Source organism: Mercenaria mercenaria, chromosome 3, assembly GCF_021730395.1.
Source record: "Mercenaria mercenaria strain notata chromosome 3, MADL_Memer_1, whole genome shotgun sequence".
In the NCBI taxonomy this organism is placed as follows: domain Eukaryota; kingdom Metazoa; phylum Mollusca; class Bivalvia; order Venerida; family Veneridae; genus Mercenaria; species Mercenaria mercenaria.
In genome coordinates, this window is record NC_069363.1 from 81271143 (window position 1) to 81295961 (window position 24819).

The following is a 24819-nucleotide window of genomic DNA, read 5'->3' on the forward strand; positions in this document are numbered from 1 at the left end:
GCAAACATATAGTGTTATCTTTAAGAATTGATACATCAACAACCTCTCGTAATTATAGCAACCCTAATGATTTAAGGCTTGAAAGGTTATCCCTTCGTATACATAATCAATCAAATGAAAGTGAGAAATGTTACCATAAAACATTAACACAAAGATCTACTCTACGTAGGCAATCAAAACCTACAAAAGTAATAATCAAACACCTTTAGATAAGCGATTCTACCTAAATATCATCGGCCGAAAATAAATAATAAAGACCATCTATGAAAATTTCGGGAATCCAGTGTAGTGGCACAGATCGGGATTTGGTCGTCTGTTTGCCCCTTTGTAAATGCACATGGATTGAAAAAGACTTATAATTTGACTGAAATACGACCAGCTAGATAGAGAAAAGTGAAAGTTTCACATATGCTATGTGCTGGACAGAAAAGTGCTACCAGATCTGTGAAACGCCCTTAAATGCAGCGCATATTTGATACATCCAGATCAAGAACGGAGTATGGCCGTCCGGGACCGTGAACTAACACTGATCTATTATTTGGACGGGAGTTTAGCTAAAGAGAGATTATATATATATGTCGGCAACAACAATCTAATGGGTTTGGGAAAATGCTGTTATAATACGGTGATGGTGCGTAGCATCCAAATAGCATTAACAGAAAACTTGAAGTTTACAAGCGAGAAAATCTCGAATTACTTTATATGTACAGTATGTTTTGATGGTAATACTTAACGTCAACATAAAATTGCTGATACGACAAAATGAATAAAACGACAAAAGCGTTACAATATTTTTGGGCGGGAGTCTAATTTTAGATGGTGCATATTCATTTCATTAATCTCGATTCTACATCTAATTCAGGAAACATTCCACAAAATAATCTACTACGACATCACCATCAGTCATTGAGTCTATTGCTAGTAAGATTACAAAATGTCAGTTTACTGACATATAAGACAGATGTCAACCAAGTAAAGAGTTCCTCTTTTGTAGTTATATCGTGTTTTTTCAAAGATTAGGGAGCAAAGCTGCGATCAAATGCATAGTTAATCATCTAAACAATTCAAAAAACAACAAACAAAGGGCAAGTCCCTGTAGGCTGTATTATAAAATGTGCAATCAGATATGGAAAAACGTTCATATTTCTGATGAGGCTATGTACAAGTTATATGGAACAAATGGGCATAAGCGGGTGGGTTATCTGACAATGGTCGTGAAAAACAGAATACCATTAAGATGCAAGAGTCATTGTTTGGGTCGAGTACCGTTTTAAAGCAATTGTCAACAACTAAACTAAATTGAACACTAAATAGAGAAGGGCTTTATAACATAATCTGTTTCCAGATAAGTTGACTTAATATTTTATATTTCGTCAATATACTGCATTAAGCAATACTTCTCAACAAATATTTGACTATCTTTAATGTAGGAAAGTCAGTTTAATACCTCCCGAAGAATGGATTTCATTGTACCTTTTGGAGTCCAGTAGTCTTTTGGTATTTGTGGTATCCTGAAGCGACAACTGCAGACGTATACTATGAAAACCCAAACAGATTTAATAGCGGTTTAAAGGGCTCATAAATACTTTGTTCATAATGTGGTTGCAACATTTTTGGCTTTAAGGTAGTTCTGTACGTTTTATAGACTGGAAGTGATAGCGTAATGTCATTTATCCAGATAACGTAGAATAAAGTCCGGATTCGGCGTACGGAAATGAAAATCATTAATTTTAATGAATTAATGGCAGCCCGTGATTGAGTTAATCAAAATGGCAACTTATCTATCTTTCGTAAGGTAATATATGACATTAAAAAATGTGACACGTTAAATAATTCAAAATAATGGCTTAAAACCAGCTCGAAAAGTGAGGATAACTTTGATCATGGGCAAACATCTCAAAAACAAGCACACGGACCTATACATTTTATTTGACCATATTATAGACCATATGTTTATTTATGAGAAGTTTCACTAAAATCTACGTTGTAGAAAAAATTCTATTTCGCAAAAATGTTATGAAAATAGTGATTTTCCCATAGACTCCCATTACGTAAACTTGCGTGAGGTTTAATTTTTCAAATAAGTCTAGCAAAAAAAATCAAGCACAGGACCCTATCTTTTATTATTTGCAGAGTTTTCTAAGTATATCCCGAGGTATTGAAAAAACAGGTTTTCTCAAATTCTACATCGTAGAAAAAATACTGATCCGAAAGTGCAGAACAACCTTTAATGTAAAATGCATTAATTTCTTGTTAATTCCTGTTTTTGATAAGCTTTTCTCACATATATGTCAAAGGTTAAATGTTTGTTTTAAGTAGAATGTATTATTGTATCCATTGTTTTAAAAACCTCCATTTATGGCTTTGATTATGTAGGTTCGTGTGCAATATTAACAATATTGTTTATCTAATCGTATGATTATACATACCCTCTACTATTACAACTACTTTATTAGTTTTTACATAGAATTAATAAGGTTATGGGACATTTATCACAGACAAAGGAAATTTGACTAGCAAACTATCAATACAAATTTTCCGTCTTAGAATCTGAATAGAAGTTGAACACCTTCTTTACCTGGAAAATAAGCAATTACACTATATATTTTGTTTGGTCTTATGACCGAAACTCTGTGTTTACACACTTAAAGTGTATCAAAAACTTCTCAAAATAGTTCAGTAAAGGCCTATAGATTCTATATTCACATATTATGGATAGATACATGTGCATTTCTATATTTTTACAATAATCTGGAAGAAGGCAAATGAGTAAATACAACGAAGTCTAATCCGAGTACTGTGCGATATACACTACTGTCTCTTTGTACATTACATTCCTGAATGCTAAATCGAACATTTGATTGTTTTCATGGCAGAAATGAACATACTTCAACATTTGGAGTTATAAATAGATAACAAATACAAATGATATAAAGATGATATCATCGTGTATATGGGCTATTATGTTTCCGTAGTATCTTCACAGCTACCCTTGCCGAACTGATTTTCATCAGTCAAAGTAGTCTTCAAATATCCCATTTCCTTTTCCTCAAACATTTTACCAATGAAGTCGGCAGGCTGAAACTCGTACCTGAAAAGAACGAAGAGAAATAAAATCATATGGGTAAAGTAGCCGATCAGGATTAAATGCTATATATATATATTAACATTAAACAGTCTTTAATATTATCTGCCTGATGCTTCATATGATTTTCTCGACTGTTTGGACAACATTTGAATGTGTTAAAGTCGTTTAAAGGTTTTGTGACACAGAGAATAGTATTACTTCTATAATGCTGCAACCATGGTACTTAGGAATCAGCTATTATAACTGAAAAACATCATTTTTAACATAAATACCCATTACGTATAGGTAATTTGTACTGCCCTACGTTTGTTAAAAGAGATTGTTTTATATATTAAAGTCGATGTCTGTTTACTCAATATTCATTTCACCCTTGAAGGTTATAGTTAAATAGCTGTTTTCATATTCTTAACGTTGATCTGAATTAATCTATGCAAAAGATATATCTTTTTTGTGTGTCTTCACCTCGCATTTGTACTTCTAGAAGATGTACGTACGGTCTGTCTCACCTCTTATATATTTTGGACCTCAAGTTTGGGCTGATATGGAGAAACTAAGCGGTATCAAAGAACATAAAGGATGTTTTTGAAAAACAAAATATCCTCGGGAATTTTAAGGATTTGCAACAATCATCTGGTTTTCCCGTGCTGCAGAACTTTATTTTCTCTATGGGAAATTGCTGTTTATTTCTGAATGTCATTGCCAGATATTTTGGAGATTTACAGGAAACTTTACGTGTTATGTTCCGTAAAATCACCTACAGTCCTCGGGGACGCGTTACACACTTATCTTTTTTACGCTTTTCTGATTTTCTTTCCGTAAAAAACTTGAGTTTGATTGAATTTGATTCACTTTGAAACAAATCTAAAAACAAAAATGCAAGTATTAAATTTGGAAAAAGAAGTCACTTTGCAAAATAAAATCCTGCTATTTATCCTTATAAATTCCTTTAACCATAACTGATTTAATCCAAATCCTTCGAATCGACGTCCATTTCAATGCACACTTTCAAAGTCGGAAGTTTCACACAGAGAATAAATCATCCGTAACTTCATTCAGTGTTTCCAATGAGGAATTTCACGTCAATAACTGAACTATGCAATTGAAACGTTATCTTTAATCACACTATTTTTCAAATGCAGAAGTCAAGAATATCCTGTATGATACAAAATCGTTAACTGCTTCAGCCTTCTTTGAATTTATATATAATATAAAATGTTTTTATGTAGCACGGTTGAATTTTAGTAGCTTGTAACCTAAAATGTCAATAATATGATTTACAGATTTCATTTCTAGCCAGTAGACTATTTACATGTTTCAGGTCGAGATGTAATGTCTACGAGATTGTACGTTTACCAGTTTACTGGATTACACGTTGAAGGAGTTACTAGTTCACTAATCTACATAACCATTTAGAGACTGGTGAAATGATGTAAAGAAGTAGCTAAATAAATACAGTAACTTTAAATTTGTAACAGTGTTATGGTTACAAATTGGCGCCCAACATACAAAAATCACAATTGAAAATTCGACCTGGTGGCGGTTACTTCTGGTAGGACAGGATGGTGCTATAGAAACATTGAATGCTGCACAGTACAGTCATTATGTTTTTACTTTTTACTTTGAATTTTTTTAAACAGAACTTTTTAAAAACATTGAGACAATAAGTTGCCGGAGGGTGTACGAAGCTAAATAATTTACAAGTCTATACAAGTATAATGGGTGCTGTGATGGAAAAACTATAAAGACTATAAGACAATTTAGAATGGGTGCTGTGATAGAAACACTATAAAGTCAACAGTTCTTGTGATAGAAACACTATAAAGTCAACGGTTTTTGTGATAGAAACACTCCAGTAAGATAATAACTGTGATCACAACACCGTACTGTGATAGAAACACTTAAGTAGCTGTGGTAAGACATTTTGAGAAGAAAACGGTAAATAGTATACTGTAATCTATAGACAACTTGATACAATGATAGCAGACTGTTGAAAGACGCATATTTCAAAGATACACATAGTAACAGGCAATTATTCAATAGAACATTGCAAATACCGTATTACCAGTAACTCTAGGGAGACAATCAAGGACCTGATCTTCGATGCACGAAGAATCCAGACGAATGCACTTCCGGAACATTCCAGGGCGACGAAATCTTTCCAACAGTGAACATAACAAGACACTGCAGTGTGCTCTTAGAAACGATTAAACCTCCTCTAGTAAACAGTTAGTCAAGACATTTTTTAAGGTTTCTGTATTGGTACATAGTGTTCAAGTCCAGTGCTGTTCAACAAGTTGGTACGTCAATATAGCTTAGTACTTAAGATTTCATTTTATACTGGGATTTCACTGATTTTTTTTTATTTTCAAATAAATCTACAGTTATTACAGTATTTCTGAAGAAAAATCTTGGAAAACTTGTTAATTTAATAAATCATTGGTAAACAAATAAGTTGATAAGCTAGAAATCAGTTTGATCATACTCAAGGTTCTTTTTTCTTACAAGGACATCAGATCTGTTACATAGTAATAGCCTACTGTATATGTTATTCTAAATTCCTGAATCTTTTCAGTTCTATTTTTAATGAAATTATTTCAAGTTCTTCAAAGTAATTAAATTTTTTCTGAAAGAATAAGCAATTTTAATAATTTTGACAGAACAGGCATTCCATACATATATTTTAGTGTGGTAGAAAATCTTTATTAAGTAGTGAATCCCAGGGTTATTTTTATTGAAATATTGGTGTGATTATTTTGTAGTAAGCAAGTGGTCACTGCACTGATAACTTTGCATGTTTATTAACATTGGTTAATCTCTGAATTCTATATTTTCCTACTCTATCTTCATTCAGTGGTGCAAAAAGAGTGACAGAATACTGGATAGCCCCCTTGTTTGTTTACATGTACTTTTAGGCAGGTATAATCCCATTGGAATTTCATTCATAAAACCAGGTGTGGTAGTATTTGTGTACATTATTTGTTTTTTATTGGTGGACTGATAACAGGTAACAGTTTTCAAAAAACAAAAAAAAATACAATCATATAGCCGTTTAGAAAAGATTTAAAATTTCATGTGAAAAGAAATTGTTGTTCTGAAATTAATTAATAATTTCAGAAAACATAGTTTAGATGTAAACTGCAGTGTAGTTTATATCTGAAATTCGCAAATAAAATTCGCCGTTTAAGTTTCTCGGTCGGTTGCGAACTACAACAACATTGAACAACAGACACAAATTATATTATAACTTAGTGGTAATAAAAAGAGTATAGATCTAGATATTACTCTGTCTATAATTTAGCGAAAAAGCTTTAGGAATAATCTGACGTTGTAATAAATTGAATTTAACATACAAGTTACCAAGTTCAGCCTTACACAGTTCAAAAAGTTCATATTATCTTGAGGTGAATCATAATATTAATTATTTAAGTTAAACTTTAACTAAGTGAAGTTAACTAAAGTTAAGATTATAGTAAATAAAGTTAACTTGAGGGAATTAAAACAAAATTTCAGATAAATATTAAATACTTAGATAAATCATAATCTTAGAAATATATTAAGCAAGTATACATTTAAGTTGATAAATAAGTTAAACTTAAGTTAAAAAGTTAAACTTAAGTTATGTTAGTAATAATTACAGTGATTTAAAACAATTAAATAAGAATTTAGTTAGAAATTAAGCCCAGATTTAACTCATAGATTTATTCTGGAAATAACTTAAACAAATATACATTAAAGTTAAAAAAAGTTAAACATAAGTTAAAAAAGTTAAACTTAAGTTAAAATTTTAATTTTATTTGATTTTGAACAGTGAGTTAAGGAAGTTCAACTCTGTTTACAGCTTTATTAAGCTAAGGTTACTTTTAAACAAAATAAAAATAATAATAAAAGTATAGTATTTTAGTTTTCTTCAATAAAACTTTGTATTATTCAGTCTTAGGTACGTGGGTATAAATAATATAACCAAACATAATTGCACTTAGATCTTAAAGAGAACTTCAGTAAATTACATCATTACAGATTATGTTGTACAAACGTGTACGCGTTGTTCACTTGTTGCGAATTTTATTAAAATATAGGATGGTGCACAATTAGATAAAATTGTGTACACTTTTGAGAAAGACTATTCATAGTGAGATAGTTGTAAGCCTGTGTTGTGAAAAGTTGTGAAGTATACATAGTGAGACAGTTGTGAATCTGTGTTGTGAAAAGTTGTGAAGTATTCATAGTGAGACAGTTGTGAACCTGTGTTGCGAAAAGTTGCGAGGTGTTTAAAGAAATCTACAATTGTATTTGTATTACTGAAAATTGTTGTGATAAGTAATAGAATTACATGTGTTATTAAAGTGTTTCATTCACATATAAATTATTTGTATCATAAGTTACTGAATTGTTTCATTCACATATAAATGACATGTATCAAATTGTAAATAACATTGAGTGAAAGCAACACTTGCTCATAATTAGCGACTGATAGTGCATTTACTTTGACCCATATTAGTGATATACAGACACTTGAAAAAAAGGATTCAAAGAAAACACATATCATAATGGAGTCAGGAGACAAATCAACAGAGGAGGTAACCCCAGATGAGGTTAGTTTAATCATGGCAGCACGGAAGCTAAAGATAAAAAGTGCGGAGGAGCTAGAAGAATGTGTGCATGCAAGAGACACTACACACCCACTTAGTCCACCTACAGCAACTACTTTGATAGAAACAAAGGACAATTTGCCGGAGATATCCATATTTTATGGAGAGATAGGAAAGGGAGAAGTAAACTTCAAGACTTGGATAAATGAAGTAAAATGCTTATTGGGAAAGCATAAAGAAGAGAAGATAATGACAGCATTAAGGCGCTATGTGAGAGGGGTGGCAGCTGATATACTTCGCAGATTGGGGGTCACGGCTGGACTTGCAGAAGTACTTAGGAAATTTGAAAGTACTTATAGTGACATTGAGACAAAGGAATCATTTCTTAGGAAATTTTATAATTGCAAACAAGAGAAAACAGAGTCTGTACGCTCTTATGCAATTAGATTAGAAGATTTTTTTGCAGAAGGACTACAACTTGGAGCAATAGTAGGACATGATGAAGAAATTTTAAAAAGTGTTTTTACCAGGGATTAAAACCACAGATTAAACAAATGGCCAATTACAATTTCGACACTATCAGTGATTACGACAAATTTAAAATAGAAGTCCGCAAAATAGAAAATGATATTACATCAGAAAAGGACACAACATGTAAAGCGACAAATAAATTGGAAGACAAATCAGAACTGAAGGAAGTAAAAGAACTGCTGATGAAATAGATGCATGAGTACAGTCATTGGAAGCGGAAAAGTCATCTTAAGATACAAGTAAACAATACATCTTTAGAGGTGGAGGAAGAGGACAAAAAGGCAGAGGATTGTAACAGGACTGTCAACACTTTAACAGATCAGTCAGTACTCAATTAAATCCTGTTTTCTCCCAGATTCTGTGTTATATATTACTGCATACTTAGGTAAAAGTACAAGAAAGGATCAACTGGGTTCAATCAGCTTTTATTCATTACAGTACCAAATCACAGCATTTTATCAAAAGTATAGACCTGATGTAACTAGCAATACATGTACATGACTAGCAAAATTTATAGTGTAAAAACCTCAAGAGTAACATGGCCAAAAATAGTGGTGAAAGTTTTAGCTTTTTGAATTTAGAACACCCAGATCGAAAAATAAAAATACCCCTTATTTATTTCTAGAAGTGGCTAAGCTCTGACAAAAGGTAGAAGTTACCTTGCGAGTGTCTGTGAACTAGCAAACTTAAATGAAAAATATTGCTCTATATATATACCCTGGCATAGCCCAAAAACATGAGAATTTCATGCTCAGATATTCAGTAACACACAAGGGGTATATATAAAGTATTTATATAGTACAAATTGAACCGATAAAGGTACTGTAACAGTAGAGGGATTAACTAGAGATAGGCCAAGATAATAATTGAACAGCCCACATTCAAATAAAGTGGTCAGTGTAAAATTTAAATGCTTCAGTAAATATACATATAAATCTGTGCTGTAAAACAAGTGAATTTTTTGATAAATCAAATTTCAGCAAGTACTGTCAACTTTTCACTTAAGGAAATAGAAGTTACTGCTTTATATTAAATCAAAATAAGCATAGTTTATTATCTTTAAATACAGAATTAACCATTCCTGCCACAATATCAACATCAAGAAATGATTTCAAACCGGATCAAAGAAACAACAATCAAAGAGGCGCTTATGGAGGGCGAGACACTTGGCCACAAAGAAAGTGCTATAACTGTGGGAAAGTGGGCCACATTGCTAGATTTTGTCAGCAGTCAGAAAACTAACTAGTGCCTCTGTCACGGGACCAGACTTGGGCACGGAAAACAATTGTCCACAACTTGTTGGACAGTCAAATGGAACAGCTGTCAAAATCAATACAATAGAAACAAAAACACTTATAGATACTGGAAGCTACATAAGTTACATCACAGAAACATTCTATAAAGATCATCTAAGAGACATTGACATTAAACCACTGCAATATATTTTAAATGTAGAATGTGCAGATGGTGGCAAATTTCCATACATTGGCTATGTAGAAACCTCGTTGACAACAGAGTGTATACCTAATTGCAATGAAAGAACATGCTTGTTTTTGATAACACCAGAAACAACTTATAGCAAAAACATTCCAGAACTGCCTAGGATTGAAGAAGTTTTTGACTGCCTTAAAGGAGCTAAAACAATTTCAACAATCGACATGAAATCCGATTACCATCAAGTGGAAATTGAAGAAGAACACAAAGAACGCACTGCCTTTACAGTAGGACCTCTTGGTTTTTATGAGTACCGAAAAATGCCATTTGGATTATCAAACTCCCCTGCGACGTACCAACGGTTAATGGAGGAATGTTTAGGAGACTTTAATATGACAATATGTGTCATATATTTGGATGACTTGATCATTTTTTCAGAAAGCTTTGGACAGCATCTTGAAAGATTGGATTTAATTTTGACAAGACTATCTGAATGTGGATTAAAATTGTCAGCAGATAAATGTTACTTTCTACAAAAGTGGGTCAAATTCTTGGGACATGTTGTGAGCGAAGATGGTGTAGAGACGGACCCAGACAAGATTGAAAACGTCAGAAACTGGCCAACACCTAACAATGCAGATGAACTTAGATCATTCCTAGCTTTTGCAGGGTATTACAGACAGTTCATCAAAGATTTCAGCAAGATTACAAAACCTCTCAATGACCTCCTGCCACCTACAACAAAGAAAAAGAATACTAAACCAAAACCTTGGCTCTGGACTGAACCTGAACAAAACAACTTTGAGAAATTAAAAGGAATATTAACATCACCACCTATTCTTGCCTATCCTGATTTCTCTAGACCTTTTGAGCTGCATGTTGATGCTAGTTCAACAAGATTAGGTGCTGTATTGTACATTGTATATGAAAATAACAAGAAAAGAGTGGTTTCTTATGCAAGCAGGAGTTTGTCAAAGTCAGAGAAACACTACCTTGCATTTAAATTAGAATTCCTGTGTTTAAAGTGGGCCATTACAGAAAAGTACAGTGATTATCTCAGAGGGCATCACTTTACAGTTTATACTGACGGCAATCCACTTACACATGTTTTAACATCAGCAAAACTTGATGCCACAGGACAGCGTTGGGCATCTGCTTTAGCAAATTACAACTTTGACATTTTATACAAACCGGGAAGGAAAAATACAGATGCTGATGCTATGTGCAGATATTCCCATCATAAGTTAACAAAAGACAATGAGGAATTTATTGTGCTACAGGATGATACCATTAAAGCAATCTGCAAGTCAGTATACGTGGAAGGTTTGGTCAATATCTTTCCATCAGCCTCAATAAATATTATTGAAGCTACTAAATCAGCAGGATAAACTATGGCTCAAATTGAGATTAGGGAGATCCGCAAAGCCCAGAGAGAAGATTTTCTTTTGGGAAGTGGCTTCGAGCCAAATTAGATAACAAACTCCCTAAACAAAAAGAAAAGTATAACAAACTAGACTATCAGATGAAAAGAAACAAAATATTTTCAAGTAATTAGAGGTGTTTTGTATAAAATATTGCATGACAATGATCAGGAAATATATAAACTGGTACTTCCAAACATCTATAGAAAAAGGTTTTGAAAGAACTTCATGATGACATGGGTCATCCTGGGAAAGATAGGACATCTTCACTCATCAGGGATAGATTTTACCTACCTGGTATGACATCTGACATTGAACACTGGGTAAATGGGTGTAAACGTTGCACCATGAGGAAAGGTAATAAGGACAGAGCTCCTCTGATAAACATTGTTACAACATATTCTTTAGAAATGGTTTGTATGGACTTTCTCTCTGTGGATCAGCCTCAAGGCGGCTATTTAAATATCCTTGTCATAACTGACCATTTTACTAAATATGCAACAGCTATATATAACAAAAAATCAGACTGCCAAAACCACAGCAGAAGCTCTGTGTAACCGTTTCATAGTAAACTTTGGCCAGCAAAAATTCTTTCTGGATCAAGGTGGAAATTTTGAAAGTGATTTAATCAAAGAACTTTGCAACATCATGGGAATTCAGAAAAGTCTTACAACATCTTATCATCCGATGGGAAATGGAAATACAGAAAGATTTAATAGGACCTTGATAGCAATGCTTGGAACACTTAGACTAGACCAGAAACATAATTGGAAACAGTACCTACCATCATTGGTTTTTGCCTACAACTGCACCAAACATGAGTCTACAAAACACACTCCATATGAACTGATGTTTGGTCGCAAGCCAAAATTACCAATCGACACACTTTTCGAATCTGCAGTAAAACAAGAATCAACAACAGACTATGTGAAGGAACTTAAAGAAAAAATAAAAGAAACACAAGATATAGTAAAGAAACATTCAGATGCAGCAAGAGACAAACAAAAGAAAAACTATGATAGAAAAGCGAACGATCAACCAAACAGGGACATGCCAGTATTTAGAATTAGGTCAGATGATGGTATCACAAAAAAACCATTCATAGAAATCATTTACTACCTGTAGGATCATTCAATGATGAAAAAGATTCCAGTCTAGAAAGACCAGTACCAAAACCAAGAAGCAGAGTAGATAAAACTGAGGAAAACAATTGAAGAGAATGTGAGCTCACTACAGAGTCTAGTGATTCAGAGGATTAAATTGTCATACTGACAGTGAAACATAGGGACGCCCATATCTCTGAAACACATGACAAAGAAACAAAGTGTAAGAGAATTAGGATCTCATGGTAAAGATAAAGACACTGAACATACATACGTAACAGTGCGAGAAACTGATACAGAAGCAGAAATTGCAAAAGTAGAAGCAGACAAAGAAGTTAGAAATGTATTAGATGAAAGAACAGAGGTAGAAACTCACTATGATGATTATAGTGGTGAAGAAAACAAAAGATCAGAGGATGAAGTAGAAGATACAGCAATAAAACAAATAAATAAAGAAGTGCCAAACAAGAATCAAGAAGCTGAAATTACAGGCACAAAAGCAAGTCGTGCACACAAAGTAAGAAAAGACAAACTACCAGTCAAACCGAGAAAATCTGTAAGGAAAAACATCAACAAAATGCCAAGTTATTTGCAAGACTATGTTTGCAAATCTACCAGTATAGACAACAGGCAATTGGATTTAAAGCTTGATGCTCTTGCAAAGTTTCTGGAGTCAGGACTACCTAATACTGTAACTTCAGATGAAGCACACAGAATTGTTGAGGCAATTATGAAATAAATTTTTAATAATGCATATTTGTTGTTTTTACCATAGTTGTTCTTATTAATTCACTTCTAGTTTCAGATAATATTAAAGGAACAGAAGTATACATATCCAGTTGGACTTACATTCTCTTGTGAGATTAAATTGTGAGGACCACTTTTTTTAAAAGGGGGAGAAAGTAAGTGGATGGTTTCCTGTAACTGCAAGAATGGAAGCTGTAGATATAGTTATACTGCTTTAAAGGTCCATTACTAAGGGAAAGTGAGTTGGCAATTTTTTTCATAGCCAGTGCATAGACTTCTGCAAGACACTAAATAATGAAGATTGGCAGGTCAAAATTTACAGAAGGTCTTTGGAACTCAAAGAAATGTATGTGTATTATGTTGAAATTTCAATGAATCGACAGAATGACCCCCCAGGTCTTTTTAACTTTCTTCATACTTCATAGAAAAATAATTGTACATATACTGCGATTTATTTCGAATTTCTACATACCAACTTTCATTTTCCAATAAAATGAAATAGTTTCTGTGCTTTTTAAAAGAAATTAAAATGTTCACTTTCCTTAGTATTGGACCTTTAACGTGGTTCTTTAACCTATACATTGAAAAGCATACTAAACTATATCAATTTATATAATTGTATTTCCCGAGAACTTCATGTACAGTTTAAAATATGTTTTAATTGTCATTTGTCATTGCAGGAACAAGATAGAACGTTGCTGCCCAGTTAGCTGTCATAACCTGTAATTTCGTATATTTTTTTTTTCAAAATGATGAGACATCATTTTCCAGAGAGGGGGAGAATGTAGCAGGGTTGAATTTTAGTAGCTTGTAACCTAAAATGTCAATAATATAATTTACAGATTTCACGCTACACCGGATTTTACCGTGTTATTTTTTACAGCGAAAGCATACAGTATTTACTAGTACTGTAGAGGTTAAAAGTTAAAATTATCTACAAAACAAGTACTGATTGGTTGTTTAGGGTTCAGGGTAGTAATTTTCGCTATTGTAGCGGGAGTTTAATTAATCAGCGGACTGTACGATTGATAGTGAAAGGGGCAGGACTGTTTCTGTAGGGAGCCCTGTTGTTCCATCATGGGGTCTTAGACAAACTTTAGAGATGTTGTGCAGCATTTAGAAGGATGTATCTGTTATTTTAGAATGTATTGCTTTGTCAGTTTCCTGTAATTATTGCTGTTTTACGGTTTTTATGTTGTTCAGTATTCGAGTTGTCACTGGTTTCCACGTTCGGGTTTGGAGTTCATATTCTGTCACTCGGTTTGCAATGCCGCTGTCTCTACATCTAATTACTCTGATTTGCACGTCTACAATGGTGGTTGGCCCTCTGTGTTTCAGGTCTTACTAACCAGCACAGTACCGCCATGAATGAGTGAGCCAGTGTAGTAAAGTGGAGACATTCATCTCTTAGATGAAGGTAAACAATTATATTATATCTGTTGAGAAGTAATTACTGTAATAACTATTGTATTTTTGATGTCGTTCATGTACAAAGGCATTTGAGCAGCACTGGTGAACCCGGAACGTAAGACGGAACTATATCTTTTATGTATTTTATAATGATTGCCTAGAATACTTTATTATGTAAATAGTTGTGATATTATTATTCAGTGAACCAGTACACTGTCCATACTACACAGTAAATGTATGTTGTACATGTACGCATCATGAGCTTTGTTTGAAATGAGTTGTTGAACATATTATAAGGAGAGCTGGATTCAATATTGTTCGTTCTGGCCGACAGAGACATAATACATGTATTTACGATATTAATCTTGATAGGTATTGTTATGACTCATTTCTAGCCAGTAGACTATTTACATGTTTCAAGTCGAGATGTAATGTCTACGAGATTGTACGTTTACCAGTTTACTGGATTACACGTTGAAGGAGTTACTAGTTCACTAATCTACATAACCATTTAGAGACTGATGCAGTGATGTAAAGAAGTAGCTAAATAAATAAAGTAACTTTAAATTTGTAACAGTGTTGTGGTTACATTTATAAATCATATACCTCTACTGTCCTTATCTCTACTATCAATGGCTGAAACAATGATGCGCACTTGACTTGTATTTATTTTAACGTCATTGCTAACGAATAAGTATATTTCAGAAAAAAGCTGAAAACCTGAAACGGAAATAACTGCCTAAATGAAAGTGAAATATTTATTCAGGGCCTACCGTGCAAGTAAATTCTAATTGTTTTTGTCGCCGTTTGTTTTTATTTTCTGTTAAATATCTGTTATTCAATAAAAAGTTAGATCAGACGACCCCAACTGTGAGCAAATGACGTTTTTTGTAGACGCCGCCATCTTGGAATGGACGTCATCTCATTTTACAACGTAATTCTATGGGAAAATCATACATCTTGATTTTTAAATTTATTTTACATTTTCAAAACCAATATAAATTGTACCTAGAGATATTAACCTTTAAACAATTTTGCATATAGTATAAATAAATCATCGGAGGTCCAAAATAACGTGACACAGACCTAAGTATAGTTGAGTGTTGAATAATTTTAAAACAAATTGAAATGGAAAACCAAAACTAACAAACAACTTACATATAGCTCTATACATATTCAAACAATATATACCTTGTAATTGAATTTGCATCCTCAATCTTGCCCATATTTTCCTCTAACTTTTCAATTGCTGTCCTAGAATTTTTTTAATTAATGAATAACTGGCAAAACTGATGCAACTTTTCTTTATTTTCCACGTCAGTTACCAGGCCTGTAACTTCTTTCATGTTGGCCGAACATTCTGTCTTCCGTTTTTCCATATTTTCCGTGTCTTCACATCGCATTTGTTCAACTTTCTCAGTTATTTCTTCTTCGATTTTGTCAAAAAAAGTGTCGATAGCATCTCGCTGTTTTTTGATAGCCGATTTTGCCATTTTACTAAACTCTTCAGTGGAGCTAATGTTCGACTGAAACTTCATCTCTGCGCTATTCAGACGTTCCGTAAGGGAAGCTAGCGTTTGTTTCATCTTTGTACATTCATCTGATTCTGTCCAGGTTTTTGCAATATCCCCTATAAAATCAACTTTTTCACAAGCTCGATGCCTAGTACAAATGCATATTGCACAGACAGATATATCACATGGCCAACAATAAAACCTTATCAATTCATCTGCGTGATTCTTACATTTTTCGACAAATGTTTTACTTTCCTCAGTACTGTTAACATTTGAGAATTTCTCCTTTGCAAGATTTTAACATCATTTATATCGTGAATTATATGTTCTTTCGTCGCTGTTAAACGTTTGTGCTACTTATCTTATATGATGATGACACTATTTTATAGTTAAAACTGCAAACAATAAAAACTGAAGAGACAAGACTATGCAGTTTTACCTAAGACTAAAGGATATTTCAAATTAAAATCAGGAACTGTATTTTTATCAGAAGACAAATTACAATATATCGTAGGCTGGTGATTTTTATTGTTCTGTCTATTTATTGTTAAGATCAATAGTCGAAGATATATCTCACATTTCTGTAGAAAGCTATGCTTAAAACGTAAAAATAAGGATTGTTCATTTATACAGCCTCAGGTATCAATAACATTTGGATGTTACTAGCACAATCCCTGGATTTGCCAGATGTCCAAGTGTGGTTTAAACTCGTGTTAACAAAAAAAACACATTCTACTTTTATAACATATTCCATTTTGAAATAAATTTAAGGGTTTGCCAAGTAGTGCCAAAATTACAAGTTGTCAATTGGTGTCAACAAGTTAATATTTCACTTAAATTTCCAGATAATACCTCATAATTGTAATTTGTTATATCAATAATGCATGCACATACAGAGCTGTATAATTAAAACTTTCTAGAATTCAAGAATTTACATTTGCATTATCCAGAGAAAACTGAATGAATTGTTGAATGACAAATCAATCTCATTAATATTAGGTAAACATTTTTTTCACAGCAACACAAGCTGTTCAAAGAAGAAGGGACAATTAAAATACAACTACAAAGTATTTGTCAAAAAGATGTGGCAAATTGAAATGTTGTATCAAGTTCTTTTCTATAGCTAAATGAACAAAATTAGATGTGATATCATTCCAAGACATTGTGGAAATGTTATTGAAAATCAAAAGGTTTAAACTATGCTACATCAAGGCTATATTAAATTTCTTTTGATTTTGCCCAGACTGAGTGTTGTTATAAAAAAATGTTGTGATTGTTTTAATGTTACATAACACAGATTTGAAGTAATATAAAAAACCTGAAGAAATTTCACAAGTACCCTGCTTAGTAACTATTTAAGATGTGACAGTATACATCAAAATCAAAGAATACATACTCATAGTGAAAGCTCTAAGCAAAAACAAATTTATAGGTATTCCTGTATAATATAACTTTTTTTTTCAAATTAGTGTAAACAGTATATTCCATACTGGTTGGTACAGTTCCCATGATCACTGTAAGCAGTATTATTATAACACAGTACTAATTCTTCTGCAGTCACTCATGTACTATTTCATAACTTCGTCATTTTATGAAAATAATACTTTAAAAAGGCATTAATATTGCTTTATAACAAGTGAATAATGACAAACACAATATTTGGTGATCAATACAGATGATTTTTGTTGGCAGCGAAGCGTGCCCACAGATTTACCATACCACAAATTTCCGGACGATACGCTTACCTGAAACCAAACAAGAAGTAGTTCCATGTCCTCCATAAATTTTACGTAATTTAAGTCTGTTTAACTTTCAAAAAGCTTCTGAGATTCAACATTTATCAAAATAAAATGCATTGCTTAAGTAAATATTTGTCGTATCTATATTTTATAACAAAAACAAAGCGTATGAATGTGAGCATACTTGCTTTGATCACATGACCATAACATTTGTTCATCACGTGACCAAAGTAAACTATAAATAACCTAAAAAAATAGTACAGTATTTCAGCACCATACGCGTAGATCTATAATCGATATTAAAACCAAGTTGCGTCTTTTGTAAACATTTTCAATTAAACTCTGCTAGAAAAAATGATCGAATTTTTTTCATTAGAACAACACCAAAAAACTTGTTTTGGTCACATGATCGGAAAACATTTAACTTGTGTGTTCTATTTCGATACGATAGTAAATGATAAAATTGCACCCGTGTATCCGTCGAAGTTTGTAGCAAAAAAATGGGTTTATGGAAAGATATATTGCATGTAATCGACAGAAGAGGTGTTATCTGAATTTTCATAGAGAAAGATACGATCCTTTCATAATATTTACGTGAATAATATTTATTTGCAGGACTTAGGAAAATAATTGCAGCCGTAACGGAGGGAGAAAACATTCGTGACATGCTTCCCTAAAATACGAAAATGTGCACTTTAATTTGATTTTATTTCACATTCTAGTTGGTGTTTGTGATTGACATATGATTAAACGGTACAATTCTTTCGAAAGAAACATACTTTTTTAACAAGTTCGCCTTTTGATCGCTGGAAGATTTGCGGTGTTTTCGTCTTCAAATATTCACGTACTGGCGTACGACTTCTTCTCAGATAATTATACAACAGCGGGATTCGGAAGACTGCTATGAAGTCATTTAAGACAATTTTTTTTCAATATCTGCAATTTTAACAATAAAATTCGTAAAAAGATCCTTTAGAAGCATAGAATGCAACCAAGAAAGAATACTAGTAGACTCGATTTGATTGAGTCTGTTCATGGGAGGTAATGAAACGTGCAACACCTTTTACGCCCCCTAGCACCCGCATACATGTAAGTGCAACTCTATTAAAAATATGTTGAATGGACTCCGTGATCCCAAAGGACCAGAAAATAAAACAACACTAAATCATGCATGTTGTCATGATAATGAGGTATATTACAATAATCTACAGCTGAAAAATGATAGAATGCAACCTGAAGATCACTATGTGCGCTTGTATTGCAGACAGTAGTAGTTGTTTTGGATGTTTCAAAAATGGAATAAAACATTTTAATTTCATTGTAAATTTTCTTTTATGGTCGCTTTTAGTTTAAGAACTATTCTGAAGTGTCTTTTACCTATGTAATTTATGTATATTATATTCATAACCTACTTTTACCAAGATGAGATCTCATTTTAGAAAAAAAAAACACCTATCAAGGTCACAGGGGCCTGAACATGGAAATCCGTTTCCATAACTTGAGAACCACTTGATCTAGAATATTGAAACTTCATATGATGATTGGACTTCATATGATGATTGGACATGTAGAGTAGATGACTATTGGATTTTTTGAATCACTTGATCAAAAGTTAAGGTCACAGGAACCAGAACTTTGAAAACGGTTTCTAACCAATAACTTTAGAATTATTAGACCCAGAACCTTCGATCACGATGATAGGAATTACAGAGTAGATGACCCTTAATGTTTCTGTAGTCACATGACTTAAGGGAAAGGACACAGAGGCCTGAAGACGGAAAAACTCTTTCTGTATCAATAACTTGAAAATCACTTGACCCAAAATGTTGAAACTTCATAGAATGATTGGACATGTAGAGCAGATGACCCCCTGTTGATTTTGGGCTCACTCGATCAAAGATCAAGGTCACAGGGGCCTGAACATGGAAAACGGTTTGAAACTTCATAGGGTGATTGGACATGCCAGGTAGATTATCTCTATTGCAGACAACCATTAGTGTCTCTTTGCCTTTCGCTCCTATCCTCTATTGACTTCTTGCCTATTAAAACTATGCATTAGGGGAGACATGGGCATCTTCTAATTTGAACTTAATTGCCCTCCTTCGAAGGAGGAGGGGTATTATTGTTTGACGATGGATGTTGGTCAGTCTGTAGACCAATCGGTTTCCGGGTGTTAACTGGAGAACGCTTTGGCCTAGGATCATGAGATCGTGAGATTTGTCACGGCCAGTAGATTACCCCTATTGATTTTGAGTTCAGTAGGTCAAAGATCAAGATCACATTGACAACAGAATTTTTTAGCCAGAAAACTAGATTATGCTTTGGTCTAAGATCACATTTGAAACGACGGTCACTTTAAGACTGGTAAATGACCCATAATTATTGATTTAAGGTTAATGTGTTAAATGTCCAGTGGACAGTGACTATATAATTTCTGTTCCTTGTCAGTTACTTCATGCAAGTATTCTACAAGCTCTTGACGTCTCCAAACATCACATAATTATCTATTAGTCCATGACCTTTGCTCATATTTACTGTTATTCACCTTGTTCCAGTAAAAGCAGAGTGTTACCCTATTGATTTGTTAAAAATTGCTATTATATCAAAAAAGAAAAAAAAAGAAAAAAACGAATATTTTGAGCAAGATTAACCAAACCTCAAAAAAATTTCAATAAGCCCATGAGCTGCGCTCATATATTACTTTATCCCTTTTGACAGAGTAAAAACAGAATTTTATCACTTGATTTGGTAAAAAAAGGTTTAAAATGATTATTAATCATTAGTAGTTTAACAAGAATCACCAAATTTAAGCTAACTGTTCAGGCCCATTACCAGAAGCTGTCAACCGCTGCCCATATCAGTTCTCTGGGTGCTTTGATTTTTAATGTCATCAGATAAACCTTTTTCTCAATGCAAATAAAAGTACAGTGCAACCGCTGTAGATTAACACCCTTTGGGACATACAAATATTGACTGTTATGTAGAGGTTATTGTTCTGGAGAGGTAAATTTAGTTTATACATAATTTATTTTAGGTCGATTGTGAAGGAAGTTCTACAACTTATATTAATCACTCTCGACACCTGATTCTTGATGGAATCCGTCGCCACGAGGGTATGAGAGAAGAGGCCAGTTTCTCCCTTTTAAAGCTGAGCGCCTAGCAAGGGAGCTACTGGTACCATTTTTCACGTCTTTGGTATGACGCGGCCGGGGATCGAACACACGATCCCCGCACTCGAAGCGGACGCTCTACCACTAGGCTAACGAGGCGGTTAATTGTGTGTTACACTTTATGTGGGTATTTTCATCATGTTTCCTTAAAAACGCCCTACTTTCGATTTCGTTGATGCACGGGATCCCTCTTAGTCGGTGCATTTTTGGCTCACGGGATCCCTCTTGACTCTCTGCACCCGGCACGGGAACCCTCTTCGACAAAATTTCTATCGGCACCGGCACCCTCAACTTCATTGTTAGAATTTTGAGATGGTATTCTTATTGAAAACAACATCTGTTTCTAAGGGTATAGATCATGGTGTTTTTACTTCCCTTAAGATGCTTTTGATTTGAAAATAAATCAGCAGTTTAACATAACATTCATATTAAAATTTTATTATCAAATTAACTGATACCTACGGAAGAGCATAAGTGTCAGGTGTATGTCATTTATTAACTCGAAATTTCGAGCTAGTAACACGAAATTACGAGTTATTAAGTTGAAATTTCGAGTTACCAAGTCGAAATTTCGAGTTATTAAGTTGAAATTTCGAGTTACTAAGTCGAAATTTCGAGTTACTTATCTCGAAATTTCGTGTTATTAAGTCGAAATTTCTAGTTTATATGTTGAAATTCCGAAATTTCGAGTTATCAAGTCAAAATTTCAAGCTTCAATGTTGATATTTTGAGTAACTAAGTTGAAATTTCGAGTTACTGTCTCGAAATTTAGAGTTAAATCAGCATGCCTCCAGATTTGGCTAAAAATAATCTTTCTTTCAAAATGAAGTTTTGGTCATATTATGAACATTAGAATATGATTTTTTGTTTCTAAAATATTTTAAAAATTTCAAATCAAGAAAAAAAAACGATGACCGCGTCGGAAATCGAACCCCGGACCGCCGCGACAATAAAGACATTTTCCAGTCGTAACCAATAGCGCTATAGCTGAAGTAGTGAATAATGACTTCAAAATATAGATATTTATAATAGAGACATTTTACCTGGAGTAAAAGCATGATAAACTCTTTTCGATTTTCATCGTAAAAAGTAGTAAAAACAGCAAATTCTTATGTGTTTCCGAAACATAAAGTTTGTCAGTAAAAAAGTGTTAAAGCCTTCTTAAGAAATATAGTATTTATTTCAAGATATCTAAAAAAAATAATTTTTTGTTGCCGAAGAATCTGGAGGCATGCCGCTTTAAGTATCTTGAAATTTCGTGTTACTAAGTCTAAATTTTGAGATACTAACTCGAAATTTCGAGTAACTAACTACAATTGTTTACCTTGATGTATAGGTCCTGGCCAAGATTATGTACCAAGTGTATTCATTGGGTAGCCCTACAGAGTCATATGGCAGCGTTTGCTCATAGGAAATATCTCTTTTTAAACCATATTTATTTATTTATTTATTTATTTTGTTGGGTGTAACGTCGCACCGACACAGGCGACTTCCCAGCTTTTATGTTGGAGGAAGACTCAGTACCTAAACCATGCTTAAGTCTGGAAGGTTTCCGACCTAGTTTGATCCCATATCTCAATGAAATACAGACACACCTAAATGAAAGTGTAATAATTAGTCTAACCAAGACTGGGTACCTGGACAGACCTTGATTTTGAGGAGAAGTCATAGAAGGTGACCGGGAATTATTTAAACTTAAAAAAATTCACTATTTTGACCATACCTGGAATGTTTTCGACCTAGTTCGAGCCCCTATCATATGAATATATTATACATGTAAATGAGGGTATATATCCTGGATACAGTTTGAAATCTTGAGTAGCTTTAGAGCCTATGGTAGGTCAAACATTAATGTAGTATATGTTAAAGTCCCTACATGTTCGGTACAATATATGGATGCGTATATCGATGATTCCATTTTGAAGAGTCGAAAGTCGTCCATTACATTTTTGGCCTTTCAGACTGACGGACGGATGTGTCAATTTTGCTGATAAAAGGGCAAGATAGTAACTCAAAATTTCGAGTAACGTAAGTCGAAATTTCGAGTTAATAAAAAAACGCACCTGGCACTAATGCTCTTCCGTAGATATCTTAGTGATACAAAAATAACGTTTAAACGCGAATTTCTATAAAAAGAATGGCCATTCATGCATAGCTAGTCTGAAAAGGTTCAGCGACACATCTGTACTTATCATAACAAACCCCCGTCCGCCCGGGCACACAAGTCTTTACCGAAAACATCAATATTTTTCCATACACTGACGCCTGACTTTGATATCGGATGCGTGACGTAACTGAATGTGTTTCGTGGCATTAACTTTTTTTACCTACTTCAGAATTGTCAATCTTATTAAGACTATTGAAAACATTATAGTACAGTTACATTACATTGTATGCGTATGTAATAAAAAGGTTATCATTTTTGCATCGGTAAATATGCACTCGTTCTTTGGCAAAGGAATATTGCACTCCTAAAGTCTTACAGTCTATTTCCGCTACAAAACTGGTATATAGCTAATAACCTATAATTATTGTTTTGTTTTTAAATACGAACACCATTTCGTAAACTCTAGTACTTAAGTTAAATTGAGAGGGCACCTGTGCCGATAGAAAAATAATTGTGTCCGAGAGGGTTCCCTTGCCGTGTGCAAAGAGTCAAGAGGGATCCTGTGAGGCAAAATTGAGCCGAATGAGAGGGATCCCGTGCATTAACGAAATCGAAAGTAGAGCGTTTTTAAGGAAATATGATGAAAATATCCACATATAAAATAGGATCAACGGCTTCACATCTAAGGTACTATAAATTTACTATATTCAAGGAAAGTCGTATGTAAGTTTCATAAACATAAAACGATGTTCATCCAAGCCAGTACCGCCGGCTATATTCCATCTTCGTTTGGACTTGTGTCAACTGATAAAACAAACGTTACAATAAAAAAGCAATGGTATATAGCTACGCCATTTCGTGGGCCATAATTGTGTTTTTATGCACAAAAATTTGTTAAGGACGACAAATTTGATTTTCCGAGCTCAGTGACGTTGGAGCATTGTTTAGCACAGAGAGTATCCTGTGCGTGAACAGAGAGGGATCCGATATGGGTATACACCGTGTAAACCGTTTTGGCAATTTTATCAAAGTCATCATTTTTCATTGGACATAATATCGAGTATTTCATCAGTTGATGTATAAGACTATTTTGAAACCAAAAATGTTAAAAAGTTACTTTTGTAAAATTTGTTCTTAGATCGTTAGTGCGCTAAGGTGATGAAATGTTGTCTATACCTTTATAATTGCACAAAATTGTAAATAAACTTACATAATCTTCTGCAGATCTCTTTCGGTCCGGCAATGTAACGTTTGTATTTGCTGTCGAATAACGATATCGCCCATTCCTGAATGGCATTGTACAGATATATACCATTCACCTATGGAACGAAGAAAAATACATTTCTCTTATATGTACTTACGTCTCAATGTGAAAATGATTCGTGTCAAACACACTGGATAATTACAAAATTATGTGTACAAACAAGCATTTTCTGATATGAAACATATTCAAACAATTTATTAACGGATAGTCTCATCCGCAGTGATTATACGCGTTATATATAACTCAACGACGTGTATTGAAATACAATGCATTAGAAAGATTCGACGATACTTAACTTATGACATTAACGTGCCTAAAGAGATCATTATATATTCCTCTATCATTCCGAGCTGGCGGAAATAACGAGATACTACGGAATGCTGTTAGTGCCATGTGAAATGTCGTCCGTCGCCCCTTAAACGCGACGCACGACAGTGCGATACGAAATCGCGACAATGCAATACGACGCGCGACAATGCGATACGACACACGCCAATAGCACGATGTGCGACATCGCGATCCAACACACGACAATGCGATACGACATCGCGACAATGCGATTCCACGCGCGACAATGCGATGCGACAAATGACATTCTCAAACGACATTGTCGCGATGTCGTGTCGCATTGTCGTGTGCCGACTATAAGTCAATAGCATGACGCGCGACATCCCGATACGACACGCGACAATACGATACGAC

At 33.8% G+C, this 24819-nt stretch overlaps 1 long non-coding RNA gene across 1 annotated transcript; it reads right to left on the reverse strand.

The window, feature by feature from the left end:
• LOC128555739 (uncharacterized) lies at positions 1–24205 on the reverse strand. Its single transcript, XR_008370313.1, has 3 exons — positions 24064–24205; positions 15515–17582; positions 1–3091 (listed from the first exon to the last, which is right to left on the reverse strand). It is a non-coding gene; the product is annotated as an uncharacterized LOC128555739 (long non-coding RNA).
• Between the last annotated feature and the right edge of the window lie 614 nt (positions 24206–24819).